The sequence below is a fragment of the Triticum aestivum genome, chromosome 7B (assembly GCF_018294505.1).
Source record: "Triticum aestivum cultivar Chinese Spring chromosome 7B, IWGSC CS RefSeq v2.1, whole genome shotgun sequence".
NCBI classification, from domain to species: domain Eukaryota; kingdom Viridiplantae; phylum Streptophyta; class Magnoliopsida; order Poales; family Poaceae; genus Triticum; species Triticum aestivum.
Window position 1 is genome coordinate 688,320,452 of NC_057813.1, and position 15,490 is coordinate 688,335,941.

Genomic DNA, 15,490 nt, shown 5'->3' on the forward strand with positions numbered 1-15,490 from the left:
GTTGGGTCCAGACCGTGTTCGAGGATGTTGCTATGGGCAGACCTATCGCAACCAGGTGGAAGAGACCACTGGTCAAAGCCCGTCCGGCAAAAGTCAAAGGGCTAGATCTCCTGGTCAACTGGGATTCGGGGTGGCCTTCGAGGCGTAGCTATGCCACCGAAACATCCCACGGCTCCTGATGCATGTGTGGAAAGTGTTGTGGCATGCGTAGACGCCCGTCTTGGGGCTCCGTGGTGTGGCCCCCCTCCACGGACGGCAACGCCGCCGTCACTTGGAGGGGGGGGAATCGTGCGGGTGCGGTAGAACCGGAGGGAATCTAGTGGTGGGTTGGTCCAGACCGTGTTCGGGGATGTTGCTGTGGGCAGACCTGTCGCAACCAGGTGGAAGAGACCACTGGTCAAAGCCCGTCCGGCAAAAGTCAAAGGGCTAGATCTCCTGGTCAACTGGGATTCGGGGTGGCCTTCGGGGCGTAGCTATGCCACCGAAACATCGCACGGCTCCTGATGCATGTGTGGAAGTGTTGTGGCATGCGTAGACGCCCGTCTTGGGGCTCCGTGGTGTGGCCCCCCTCCACGGACGGCAGCGCCGCCGTCACTTGGAGGGGGGAATCGTGCGGGTGTGGTAGAACCGGAGGGAATCTAGTGGTGGGTTGGGTCCAGACCGTGTTCGAGGATGTTGCTATGGGCAGACCTATCGCAACCAGGTGGAAGAGACCACTGGTCAAAGCCCGTCCGGCAAAAGTCAAAGGGCTAGATCTCCTGGTCAACTGGGATTCGGGGTGGCCTTCGGGGCGTAGCTATGCCACCGAAACATCGCACGGCTCCTGATGCATGTGTGGAAGTGTTGTGGCATGCGTAGACGCCCGTCTTGGGGCTCCGTGGTGTGCCCCCCCCTCCACGGACGGCAGCGCCGCCGTCACTTGGAGGAGGGAATCGTGCGGGTGTGGTAGAACCGGAGGGAATCTAGTGGTGGGTTGGGTCCAGACCGTGTTCGAGGATGTTGCTATGGGCAGACCTATCGCAACCAGGTGGAAGAGACCACTGGTCAAAGCCCGTCCGGCAAAAGTCAAAGGGCTAGATCTCCTGGTCAACTGGGATTCGGGGTGGCCTTCGAGGCGTAGCTATGCCACCGAAACATCCCACGGCTCCTGATGCATGTGTGGAAGTGTTGTGGCATGCGTAGACGCCCGTCTTGGGGCTCCGTGGTGTGCCCCCCCTCCACGGACGGCAGCGCCGCCGTCACTTGGAGGGGGGGGGAATCGTGCGGGTGCGGTAGAACCGGAGGGAATCTAGTGGTGGGTTGTGTCCAGACCGTGTTCGGGGATGTTGCTATGGGCAGACCTGTCGCAACCAGGTGGAAGAGACCACTCGTCAAAGCCCGTCCGGCAAAAGTCAAAGGGCTAGATCTCCTGGTCAACTGGGATTCGGGGTGGCCTTCGGGGCGTAGCTATGCCACCGAAACATCGCACGGCTCCTGATGCATGTGTGGAAGTGTTGTGGCATGCGTAGACGCCCGTCTTGGGGCTCCGTGGTGTGGCCCCCCCTCCACGGACGGCAGCGCCGCCGTCACTTGGAGGGGGGAATCGTGCGGGTGTGGTAGAACCGGAGGGAATCTAGTGGTGGGTTGGGTCCAGACCGTGTTCGAGGATGTTGCTATGGGCAGACCTATCGCAACCAGGTGGAAGAGACCACTGGTCAAAGCCCGTCCGGCAAAAGTCAAAGGGCTAGATCTCCTGGTCAACTGGGATTCGGGGTGGCCTTCGGGGCGTAGCTATGCCACCGAAACATCGCACGGCTCCTGATGCATGTGTGGAAGTGTTGTGGCATGCGTAGACGCCCGTCTTGGGGCTCCGTGGTGTGCCCCCCCTCCACGGACGGCAGCGCCGCCGTCACTTGGAGGGGGGAATCGTGCGGGTGTGGTAGAACCGGAGGGAATCTAGTGGTGGGTTGGGTCCAGACCGTGTTCGAGGATGTTGCTATGGGCAGACCTATCGCAACCAGGTGGAAGAGACCACTGGTCAAAGCCCGTCCCGGCAAAAGTCAAAGGGCTAGATCTCCTGGTCAACTGGGATTCGGGGTGGCCTTCGAGGCGTAGCTATGCCACCGAAACATCGCACGGCTCCTGATGCATGTGTGGAAGTGTTGTGGCATGCGTAGACGCCCGTCTTGGGGCTCCGTGGTGTGGCCCCCCTCCACGGACGGCAGTGCCGCCGTCACTTGGAGGGGGGGGAATCGTGCGGGTGCGGTAGAACCGGAGGGAATCTAGTGGTGGGTTGTGTCCAGACCGTGTTCGGGGATGTTGCTATGGGCAGACCTGTCGCAACCAGGTGGAAGAGACCACTGGTCAAAGCCCGTCCGGCAAAAGTCAAAGGGCTAGATCTCCTGGTCAACTGGGATTCGGGGTGGCCTTCGGGGCGTAGCTATGCCACCGAAACATCGCACGGCTCCTGATGCATGTGTGGAAGTGTTGTGGCATGCGTAGACGCCCGTCTTGGGGCTCCGTGGTGTGGCCCCCCCTCCACGGACGGCAGCGCCGCCGTCACTTGGAGGGGGAATCGTGCGGGTGGGTAGAACCGGAGGGAATCTAGTGGTGGGTTGGGTCCAGACCGTGTTCGAGGATGTTGCTATGGGCAGACCTATCGCAACCAGGTGGAAGAGACCACTGGTCAAAGCCCGTCCGGCAAAAGTCAAAGGGCTAGATCTCCTGGTCAACTGGGATTCGGGGTGGCCTTCGGGGCGTAGCTATGCCACCGAAACATCGCACGGCTCCTGATGCATGTGTGGAAGTGTTGTGGCATGCGTAGACGCCCGTCTTGGGGCTCCGTGGTGTGCCCCCCCTCCACGGACGGCAGCGCCGCCGTCACTTGGAGGAGGGAATCGTGCGGGTGTGGTAGAACCGGAGGGAATCTAGTGGTGGGTTGGGTCCAGACCGTGTTCGAGGATGTTGCTATGGGCAGACCTATCGCAACCAGGTGGAAGAGACCACTGGTCAAAGCCCGCCCGCAAAAGTCAAAGGGCTAGATCTCCTGGTCAACTGGGATTCGGGGTGGCCTTCGAGGCGTAGCTATGCCACCGAAACATCCCACGGCTCCTGATGCATGTGTGAAAGTGTTGTGGCATGCGTAGACGCCCGTCTTGGGGCTCCGTGGTGTGGCCCCCCTCCACGGACGGCAACACCGCCGTCACTTGGAGGGGGGGGGAATCGTGCGGGTGCGGTAGAACCGGAGGGAATCTAGTGGTGGGTTGTGTCCAGACCGTGTTCGGGGATGTTGCTATGGGCAGACCTGTCGCAACCAGGTGGAAGAGACCACTGGTCAAAGCCCGTCCGGCAAAAGTCAAAGGGCTAGATCTCCTGGTCAACTGGGATTCGGGGTGGCCTTCGGGGCGTAGCTATGCCACCGAAACATCGCACGGCTCCTGATGCATGTGTGGAAGTGTTGTGGCATGCGTAGACGCCCGTCTTGGGGCTCCGTGGTGTGGCCCCCCTCCACGGACGGCAGCGCCGCCGTCACTTGGAGGGGGAATCGTGCGGGTGTGGTAGAACCGGAGGGAATCTAGTGGTGGGTTGGGTCCAGACCGTGTTCGAGGATGTTGCTATGGGCAGACCTATCGCAACCAGGTGGAAGAGACCACTGGTCAAAGCCCGTCCGGCAAAAGTCAAAGGGCTAGATCTCCTGGTCAACTGGGATTCGGGGTGGCCTTCGGGGCGTAGCTATGCCACCGAAACATCGCACGGCTCCTGATGCATGTGTGGAAGTGTTGTGGCATGCGTAGACGCCCGTCTTGGGGCTCCGTGGTGTGCCCCCCCTCCACGGACGGCAGCGCCGCCGTCACTTGGAGGAGGGAATCGTGCGGGTGTGGTAGAACCGGAGGGAATCTAGTGGTGGGTTGGGTCCAGACCGTGTTCGAGGATGTTGCTATGGGCAGACCTATCGCAACCAGGTGGAAGAGACCACTGGTCAAAGCCCGTCCGGCAAAAGTCAAAGGGCTAGATCTCCTGGTCAACTGGGATTCGGGGTGGCCTTCGAGGCGTAGCTATGCCACCGAAACATCCCACGGCTCCTGATGCATGTGTGGAAGTGTTGTGGCATGCGTAGACGCCCGTCTTGGGGCTCCGTGGTGTGGCCCCCCTCCACGGACGGCAACGCCGCCGTCACTTGGAGGGGGGGGAATCGTGCGGGTGCGGTAGAACCGGAGGGAATCTAGTGGTGGGTTGTGTCCAGACCGTGTTCGAGGATGTTGCTATGGGCAGACCTGTCGCAACCAGGTGGAAGAGACCACTGGTCAAAGCCCGTCCGGCAAAAGTCAAAGGGCTAGATCTCCTGGTCAACTGGGATTCGGGGTGGCCTTCGGGCGTAGCTATGCCACCGAAACATCGCACGGCTCCTGATGCATGTGTGGAAGTGTTGTGGCATGCGTAGACGCCCGTCTTGGGGCTCCGTGGTGTGGCCCCCCTCCACGGACGGCAGCGCCGCCGTCACTTGGAGGGGGGAATCGTGCGGGTGTGGTAGAACCGGAGGGAATCTAGTGGTGGGTTGGGTCCAGACCGTGTTCGAGGATGTTGCTATGGGCAGACCTATCGCAACCAGGTGGAAGAGACCACTGGTCAAAGCCCGTCCGGCAAAAGTCAAAGGGCTAGATCTCCTGGTCAACTGGGATTCGGGGTGGCCTTCGGGGCGTAGCTATGCCACCGAAACATCGCACGGCTCCTGATGCATGTGTGGAAGTGTTGTGGCATGCGTAGACGCCCGTCTTGGGGCTCCGTGGTGTGCCCCCCCTCCACGGACGGCAGCGCCGCCGTCACTTGGAGGGGGAATCGTGCGGGTGTGGTAGAACCGGAGGGAATCTAGTGGTGGGTTGGGTCCAGACCGTGTTCGAGGATGTTGCTATGGGCAGACCTATCGCAACCAGGTGGAAGAGACCACTGGTCAAAGCCCGTCCGGCAAAAGTCAAAGGGCTAGATCTCCTGGTCAACTGGGATTCGGGGTGGCCTTCGAGGCGTAGCTATGCCACCGAAACATCCCACGGCTCCTGATGCATGTGTGAAGTGTTGTGGCATGCGTAGACGCCCGTCTTGGGGCTCCGTGGTGTGGCCCCCCTCCACGGACGGCAACACCGCCGTCACTTGGAGGGGGGGGAATCGTGCGGGTGCGGTAGAACCGGAGGGAATCTAGTGGTGGGTTGTGTCCAGACCGTGTTCGGGGATGTTGCTGTGGGCAGACCTGTCGCAACCAGGTGGAAGAGACCACTGGTCAAAGCCCGTCCGGCAAAAGTCAAAGGGCTAGATCTCCTGGTCAACTGGGATTCGGGGTGGCCTTCGGGGCGTAGCTATGCCACCGAAACATCGCACGGCTCCTGATGCATGTGTGGAAGTGTTGTGGCATGCGTAGACGCCCGTCTTGGGGCTCCGTGGTGTGGGCCCCCCCTCCACGGACGGCAGCGCCGCCGTCACTTGGAGGGGGGAATCGTGCGGGTGTGGTAGAACCGGAGGGAATCTAGTGGTGGGTTGGGTCCAGACCGTGTTCGAGGATGTTGCTATGGGCAGACCTATCGCAACCAGGTGGAAGAGACCACTGGTCAAAGCCCGTCCGGCAAAAGTCAAAGGGCTAGATCTCCTGGTCAACTGGGATTCGGGGTGGCCTTCGGGGCGTAGCTATGCCACCGAAACATCGCACGGCTCCTGATGCATGTGTGGAAGTGTTGTGGCATGCGTAGACGCCCGTCTTGGGGCTCCGTGGTGTGCCCCCCCCTCCACGGACGGCAGCGCCGCCGTCACTTGGAGGAGGGAATCGTGCGGGTGTGGTAGAACCGGAGGGAATCTAGTGGTGGGTTGGGTCCAGACCGTGTTCGAGGATGTTGCTGTGGGCAGACCTATCGCAACCAGGTGGAAGAGACCACTGGTAAAAGCCCGCCCGGCAAAAGTCAAACGGCTAGATCTCCTGGTCAACTGGGATCCGGGGTGGCCTTCGAGGCGTAGCTATGCCACCGAAACATCCCACAGCTCCTGATGAATGTGTGAAAGTGTTGTGGCATGCGTAGACGCCCGTCTTGGGGCTCCGTGGTGTGGCCCCCCTCCACGGACGGCAACACCGCCGTCACTTGGAGGGGGGGGGAATCGTGCGGGTGCGGTAGAACCGGAGGGAATCTAGTGGTGGGTTGTGTCCAGACCGTGTTCGGGGATGTTGCTGTGGGCAGACCTGTCGCAACCAGGTGGAAGAGACCACTCGTCAAAGCCCGTCCGGCAAAAGTCAAAGGGCTAGATCTCCTGGTCAACTGGGATTCAGGGTGACCTTCGAGGCGAGCTATGCAACCGAAACATCCCACGGCTCCTGCTGCATGTGTGGAAGTGTCGTGGCATGCGTAGACACCCGTCTTGGGGCTCCGTGGTGTGGGCCCCCCTCCACGGACGGCAGCGCCGCCGTCACTTGGAGGGGGGAATCGTGCGGGTGTGGTAGAACCGGAGGGAATCTAGTGGTGGGTTGGGTCCAGACCGTGTTCGAGGATGTTGCTATGGGCAGACCTATCGCAACCAGGTGGAAGAGACCACTGGTCAAAGCCCGTCCGGCAAAAGTCAAAGGGCTAGATCTCCTGGTCAACTGGGATTCGGGGTGGCCTTCGGGGCGTAGCTATGCCACCGAAACATCGCACGGCTCCTGATGCATGTGTGGAAGTGTTGTGGCATGCGTAGACGCCCGTCTTGGGGCTCCGTGGTGTGCCCCCCCCCCTCCACGGACGGCAGTGCCCTCGTCACTTGGAGGGGGAATCGTGCGGGTGCGGTAGAACCGGAGGGAATCTAGTGGTTGGTTGTGTCCAGACCATGTTCTGGGATGTTGTTATGGGCTGACCTGTCGCAACTAGGTGGAAGAGACCACTGGTCAAAGCCCATCCGGCAAAAGTCAAAGGGCTAGATCTCCTGGTCAACTAGGATTCCGGGTGACCTTCGGCGCGTAGCTATGCCACCGAAACATCGCACGGCTCCTGATGCATGTGTGAACGTGTTGTGGCATGCGTAGACGCCCGTGTTGGGGCTCCGTGGTGTGGCCCCTTCCATGGACGGCAGTGCCGTCGTCACTTGGAGGGGGAATCGTGCGGGTGCTGTAGATATCACAACAACAGAAAAAACATTACATTCCTGATTGCACTAATTTTCCATGCAATTTGTTCACTCTCGTATTTAACAACCAATAAATAATAAAATTATCATAAGTACATAAGCTATTAGTTATCCATAATATTTTTCTTTTTCCTCAACAGTGGCATTTTAATTTTGTCTATTCCGGTTTGTTTAGTCATTAAACTGATCAATGTTCTGACAGGAAATGAAATTTATTCCTATCTTCCAAACCATCGTGCTCGCAAAAAAAAAACTGATTAGCTATGTAGTCTGTGAGTTCTACACAATTTAGACAAAAAAAAGTGCTCGCAAAAAAAGTCATCGCAAAAAAAAGGCCACTCGTGCCTTATCCATCTCGCTCCGACCACTCGTGCCTCCACGCCGCTTGATCCACCCCGACGCCGCCCTTGATCTTCGCCGCCGCCGCCCCCTTCTGCGCCGGCGCCGCCCTCGCCCGGGCCGCATCGTGGCGTTCCCGCCCTGCACCGCGCGCCCCCGTCCCCGCCCTGCACCGCGCGCCCCCGTCTCCGCTCCGCACCACCGCCGTCCTTCCCCGTCCCGCACCGCCGCCGTCCGTCCCCGCCCTGCACTGCCGCCGGCCGTCCCCGCCCGCCCCGCATCGCCGTCGGCCGTCCCCGCCCGGCCCCATCCCCGCACCGGCCCGGTCGTCCCTGCCCCCTTCCCGGCCCCGTCATCCACACCCCCTTCCTGCCCCGCAGCTGCTGGTGAGGTGGCCGTGGCCGCGGCTCCGGCGGTCCGGCGCCCCCTTGCCGGCCCTCTGCTACTGGTGAGCACCGGCTCCGGCGGTCCGGCGTCCTCTGCTACTGATTTTTTCCTTTTTTAGCCTTTTACCTGCTGTTAGTGCTTGGATAATGAGTCAATTTGATATATACCTAGTGTTAGTGCTTGGATATATACATATTGTTAGTTTTTTACCTACTGTTAGTGCTTGGATATATAATAAGTCAATTTGGTGCTTTGATATATATATATATACTGTTAGTATTTGGATATTTTACATCGATTTGGAATAGCACTACAGCAGCTTTAGTTTTTCATCACGAAAAAGTAAAGAAATATGGTGTGGTGTGTGCACAGGAGAAGCTAGGGACTAGAGAGCATTGGCAAGACCCAAATTTTACATCGATTTGGACCTCCTATTAGTCACAGTAGTTTACTTGCTTGGAGTTTTCATTATGGCTGTCTCCCAATATACAAATGTACCAAGTTTGATTACCAAGTTAAGATTACTTATATAATATATAATGATATGTATACTTCCACGACGATGAGATGATATATATACTTTTGCCACGGTGGATTAGCATTCTTTATTGTGTCGCATCTTCGTGATGAGTGGTTTTTTGTTCATGATGGTCTTGCTACAAAATAATGATGAATCTTTTTTGACACTTGATGATCTAAGTTTTTTTGACACTTGATGATCTAAGTTTTTTTGTTGGTAAAATTTACAGGCTTTCTGGTGTTGCATATCTTTGGAGTCATCGTCATCGAAGGCATTGGTCTGTGATTTCGTCGCTGTTTGACTACTTCGTCTACAGTCGAGGGTGAGCTACGAATCCATCTTAATAATCATGTCTGTGTTCAAATTTCGATGGTTCGATCCGCGGGAGGGGGTAAAACATACGCCTTCCATTGGTTTGGTCGAAGTTAAACCATCAACCGTCTACGCCGGAGCCGATCTCTTCATTGCGGCTACCCAAGCTACACAAGTATATTATCTGCCTTACCCATGCCAGAAAGAGTACCTAAAGGGTTGGGAAGTTGTGTTCAAGGTGTCGCCACATGGTAAGCTACCGAACCCGAATGAAGACGATTACTACAACATTAACCCCATGACATACGAGGGAGTGTTCTATCAAGAGCAACCTGATGATGATGATGTGGTTAGAAACGATGACGCTAGACCATTGGGTGATGATGATGTGGATCCAAACGATGACGATGCACGGAATGATGGTGAGACCATTGTCAATGAAAATGACATACTTATGCTAGAAAAGCTAAACGAAGATGCTGACGACGAGGAAGAGCCTCCACCTCCGTCAGATAACGAAGATGATATGATTGATAGTGATGATGAGACCGACCAAGAAAGAGGTTACAACAGTGATGATTCATATGGGTTCTAGCAGATGTATGTTTCAAGTCTTTTTTCTATGGTTTAGGAATATGCCTTTTTATGCTTTTTATTAATGTGTTTATTATTCCTTATTATTATGCCTTTTCCTTCATTTTTAATGTACTAATTGTTTATTCTCTTTTCAATGCAGGTTTGTGGAACATGGGCAAGGGGAAGGCTGACGGCGTGGGTTTCCTACGCAAGGTCGTCAACAAGCCTAGGCTTCGGCGGACTTGGCGGTGGTGGTGGATGTCCTGGCGCTTAAGCCTTTGGGTGACCGTGGTGGTGATCATAAACTTGTGGTCTTTAGATGACTTGTGGTCTTTTAGATGACTTGTGATCTTTTAGATGACTTGTGTGCTTCTTTAGATGCTTATGTTTGTGATGATGGTTATGTTTGTCATGATACTTATATTGTTGTGATGGTGTTTGTTGTGAGGATGATACTTATATATGTTGTGTATGTCTATTTCATCATATATATATGCTGTGAATTTGAATTGAAACCAAACAGAAAAAAGGAAAAAAAATAAACGGAAACTATGCCTACGGCTTAGCCGTAGGCATAGGGTTACCATGAGGTACCAGAGGACGACACGTGGAGCCTATGCCTACAGTTAGGCCGTCGGCATATATCTAAACTATGCCTACCGTTACGCCGTCGGCATAGCCTGGCACCTATGCCTACGGCATAGCCGTAGGCATAGATTTAGACATATGCCGACGGCCAAGCTGTAGGCATAGCTTGCCCACGGAGCTAGTAGACGCCGCCACGTGGCATGGCTATGCCTACGGCCTAGCCGTAGGCATAGTTTCAAATCTATGCCGACGGCTACGCCGTAGGCATAGCCGTGCCCACGGAGCTAGCAGACGCCGCCACGTGGCAGGGTTAAGCCTACGGCCTAGCAGTAGGCATAGTTTCAAATCAATGCCGACGGCTAGGCCGTAGGCATAGCCCTGCCACATGGCGTCTCATCTATGGACGGCACTTGACGGCGGCCACCGTTAGCGTGGAATGTTGCCGACGGCCCTGGCCGTCGGCATAGATGTACGAACACCTTCGGCAAATTATCTATGCTGACGACTTTTCTATGCCGACGGCATCCCGAGATACGCCGACGTATATTATGCCGACGGCCCTATGCCTACGGGGGCCGTCGGCATAGGCCTATCCCGACGGGAATCAGGGCCGTCGGCATAGGCCTGGGCCGTAGACATAGGGGTTTATTCTGGTAGTGGCCTGCTTTGAGGTTCGTGCGAGCAACGAATTGGATGCGATCCAGGCAACCAAACGGGCCAAATTATTCCCGCGTGGGCCTGACCCGACCTAATGCGACCAACCAAACGCGGCATTATCAACTATGCGGTGAAGCTGGGCTAAGTCGGTGCATCCAGGAAGAAAGGTGAATTTCTACTGCAAATATGAGAGAACGCAGTACTTGATTGTCAGTGCAGGGCAGGTGGACAATAGTAATACTACAGTACAGTGAAGGTGCATTTCTGCACTTTACAGACATACTCACATACATGTGTTAACAGAGAAAAAAGCGAATAAAAAATAACAGAGATGCATGATCCATTCGGTACTGTTACCGTCAGTGTATGGGTTTGACTTGTTGTTCCAGAAACGATGGAAAAAAATTAGTGGTGAATTTCCAGTGCTAGGCGTTCAATCCGACAGTTTATTTGCAAGCAGAGAATTGCAGGCTATTTGTTCAATTGCAGACTATTATCACTGGAATTGCTGGGTTTTCCATGTGATCTAAGGCCAGTCTTAAATCAGCAAAACTGACAGTGTAAAGAATCTCTCAGCTGGCAACATGAACCAGTACAAAATATCTGAAGAAGGAAAAAGCAGAAAAACAGAGAGGCCTTAGCAATAGTACCTGCAAGCAGAACGTTTTCTCAAAAAGTCCAGGTGCTACTTAGGAGTTACGACCAAATTGCAAACTGAACAACAGAGATAAACATAACAGCCTATGTATGGAAGACACCCGGGATAACATTTCGACACCTAAAATTGCCTTTCCTCAGAAAGCATGACCAAGAGTGAATCTCACATCTTAAAGATGTCATTCATGCATGCATATAAACCATACCAAAATTAGGGTAAATATGGGCGGCAGGAAGGAACAGTAATATACTTTAATGCATAGATAGATCGATATTCCATAGTTCAGAAAATTAACGAGACGTTGAACCTATCATAGTAAGCACCAAACGATGGCAATGTAGGTGTTATTACTGCAACCATCCAAGATGACCTGTTCTACTGGTGGTACTAGTAAGCAAGAAAAGCCAAGAACAAAAGGCATGCTCTGAATCCAAGGGAAGAACAGACCAAGTGCTTTCAAGATTCAGACACTCCCTATGGAGAATGGAGACTCCTCATCCTCTTCTTGCATCCCATTGCACGGAATTGGAATAATGCTCTCTTGGAAGCGGTGCCAAGTAGGCAACATACAATATTGACTCTTTCCAATGTTCACGATGCCTAAGAATTTGCCATCAACGTCGCAGCGCAACACATGTTTATCGTTAAACAAGATGAGCAGCTCACGGTCGTTGAGCGCGACCATGCAGTTGAACCATTGCACCACTGAATCAAGTGGTGTTTTCTTTTTCTTTTTGGAGGATGCTCTATAAAGTTGTCGTGATGCCTCCACCGTAGATACATCAATCCGATACTTCAAGGCCCAGACTTCAGCCTCATAATCCTGCATCACCCAGATATCCATGGTGGTGAAATGGGGAGTCGATCCACCCTAGAAAACAAGCGTCTCATTCATCTTAAATAACCCCCTATAGTCGACTTCCTAGCAACCGGAATGACTCAACTTTCGTGTGAAACGCAATAATTTCCTTGCTGCTATCCATAATTTTACTGGCATCATAAGGATACCAATGCAGGCTACCACGCTGGGGGACTGGTGGCTTTAGCCCCTTCAGTAACGTCTGGTCCATGGATAGCATTCCGATTTTGACATGCCTAGGCTCATCGGATCCCAATGTGAGGATGTATAAGCTGGAGCCGGACGAGTGCTGTAATTCTGAGACCCAGAGCACCCTGTATTCTCTAGTTGGATGGTGCTGGTAGAAACCGATTATAGTGTTGTGAATTTTTTAGAAAAGGAGGATGACCCCGGCCTCTACATCTGGGAGAGGCATATGGCCACTTTATTGATTATTCTTGAGGACCTTACAAAGTATTACAACAATGTGCCTGAATCCACCATCTTGGCAACATATGCCGCTACTTTTATCCAAAACGATGAAGGGGTGCTAGCTGGGCCACTACCCAAAACACTCACCTAAACCTAACATCAAAAGCCGGAAGCCGAAACTCATTCGAAAGCCCCAGCCAAGCCACATACCGGGTCTGGGGCACAATCCGGTCAGACGCACTCGTGTGTCGTTGCCGCCATCTTCCACAGGTCTTCAGATCGTATTGAGGCTTCTATCTTGTCTGGCCACTCTGCCATCGACGTCACCATAACGCCAGACAGTGTTGTGAATGCCTTGTCCAAGTCGAGGTTGCCGAAGGAGAACATGCTTGCGGAGGACCGGATTGCAGACGTAGAATCGGGATCTCCGGGAGACGATGAGAAAGCCACCGTGGGCGCCTTGAAGGTAATTCTCGTACCAGTTTTGTTGGCCCGAGACGGAAGGCCAGAGATGTTGACTAGGGACTCCAGCACCGACATTACGCAAGATCACCAAGCTTGCAGGCCGCCCCAACCCATTGATGATGGGGAGCGACGGCTGGCGGCGGTGGTGTTCGACCATGAATTCAGGCGTGGAGGTGACACTGCGCCACAACGGGCAAACGGCACGGCAACGATCGACGTCCTTGGGCGGCAACCGGATGAGTATCTTGTCAATGATCTCCTCTAGCAGGTCCTCGAGCAGGGTGGCGCCTCTCCTGTCCGGCATAATGCTCCGCTGAGTCCGGTGAACCTAAAAAGTGAAAAGCCTTGGTGAATTGCTTCCGTGACTAGGATAAATTGGCGGGGACGATGCATGCTCACCTGCGTCGGGGAAGAATTGGCGAGGGAGAAGGTCTCAACTAGAATCCATTGACGGAGGCGACGAGCAGCGGCCGCGGAAACGTGAGCTCGATCGATCCCTTGGGAAGTGGAAAAGAAAAAGGTTGTTGCGGTGTGATCGTATCGGATAGGAATTTTCAGCTATGGAAAGGAAGGAGGAGATTCACCCGGCTGAGTCTACCATTTCTTCCTCTTTATATATTTAAATAACAAAGTCTAATCTCTCATTGATTTGGTAGTCTCTTAATAGCTTGCCTCAAAATCAGAGAAATTATATCAATCAGAGATCATTGCCTCTTTCTCCTTGCCCCTTCCGCTTACTCCGGCATCTGCTCATCATTTGAACTTTTTAAGGGTTCTCTCCTTTCATCCTCCCCCAGTCACCTTTTTAAGGGTTCCCAATTCAGAGATGTGTTTCAGCATTTGTTCCAAACTAACACTCATATGTAACTACGAGACGATGTACAAAGGTTTTTCTGAATGTACAAGTGGTATTGCATTTCGAACAGCTTGGTATAGTCAAATGTCCAGAACTGCACGTGTGCTGCCACAACACATCGACTTTGTGAAAAATGGTCAAGTGCATCACTAAACTGATATTATTCTTCACTTTTCGCTCCTAAATTAAACCAAGAGGCGAGTAAATCATTTGTATACAAAGCAACACCAGAGAAGCCTAATCTGTCAAGAGCAAGCACTACTGGAATTTTCACATACGCCGGGTGTAATGCTCTTCGCCGAGTGCTAAAACACGGACACTCGGCAAAGCAAGCTTTATCGAGTGTCACTCTCGGCAAACCCACCTTCACGGCAAACTGCCATCTTTGTCGTCACTGCCTCACGGCAAAGAGGCACCGCACGGCAAACCCTGCAGACGCCGAGAGCCGCTCACGGCAAAGAGGAGCCACGTGGCATGCCCGTCCGCAACAGACGGCTCCGTCAGTTACTGCGTACTTTGCCGAGTGTCACTCTCGGCAAAGCATATGCAACATCCTATATTTTTTTTGTATGTGTTCTTTCTAACTGACATGTGGTCCCAGCGGTCACATTTATCAGTAATTTTTTTAAATAACTTGCTAAATATTTTTGAAAAAAAATAACGATATCTTTGCTGAGAGCAGCTCTCGGCAATCCTTCTGACCAGTAGGACAGCGTGGCCCACATGGGAGCTGACAGTTTACATAGCTTTGCCGAGAGCTAGTCTCGGCAATGCTCTCCTTCTTTTCCGAGAGCTGCTCTCGGAAAAGTTGTGGCACAACAGTAGTGTCCCAGACGACCATGTTTCCGAGAGGTGCTCTCGGTAGTCTATCGTTTTCTGAGTGTTGCCCTCGGAAATCTTTCCCATCCATTCTGCTGTCAAGCTATTTCTTTTCTGATCCCTGCAGATAAAAACAACTACAGTGCAATTTGATTATATATAGGCATAATTTGATCTAGTCCACACATATATAGGCATAATTTGATCATATATAGGCATAATTTGATCTAGTCCACATATATATGCATAATTAGGGATAGTCCACATATTGTCACACACAAGTCGAATGTAGTATCCTAGTAGACGTCACACACAAGTTGCAAATTCATACATATTGTCACTACTTGCAAAACACGTGCACGTCACAATAGAAGTACACTTGTTCATATATAGATTATCTTGAGGAGGAGAGGCCATCGGGTTAACATTCCGGAGGAGGAGGAGGGGCATCACTTGCACTGCTTCGAGATTGCATAAGAACCTATAAGAGTAGAGTCACGTGAGGGTGGTTCGTCCCTATGTAATGAATCTTCTACTCTAGTTTAGATAATGTTCTACCTGTAGTTGATCCTCAAGCAGCTTCAACCTCTTGTTCGTGTCTTCCCGTTCCTTTTCTCTGGAGTCCTTCTCAGCCTGCTGCCTTTGCTCCTCTTCAACAGCCCGTTGCGCAATCCTGTAACATGGCATTAGGCTCATATAGGTTGGAACGGTGCTATTTCGAGGCATGGACATAAATAAAAGGTTAGGATGTTAACCTTGAGACGCGCTATCTCACGTGATGCGGTGGTTGGGAGACTCCGTATGGACGGAGTTGAGCTGGTGCTCGATGCGCGTATCTCGTGCAGCTTGCGATGCCCGGAGGTGGCGATTTCCCTGTTGCAAAGGAGGTGGGGGCCATGGCCCTTCCCCTCGCCAGCAATGATGAGAAGC

The 15,490-nt window shown here is 53.3% G+C and overlaps 1 pseudogene; it reads right to left on the bottom strand.

The window, feature by feature from the left end:
- Window positions 1-11,613: 11,613 nt before the first annotated feature.
- Window positions 11,614-13,189, bottom strand: LOC123158476 (uncharacterized; annotated as a pseudogene).
- Window positions 13,190-15,490: the final 2,301 nt, after the last annotated feature.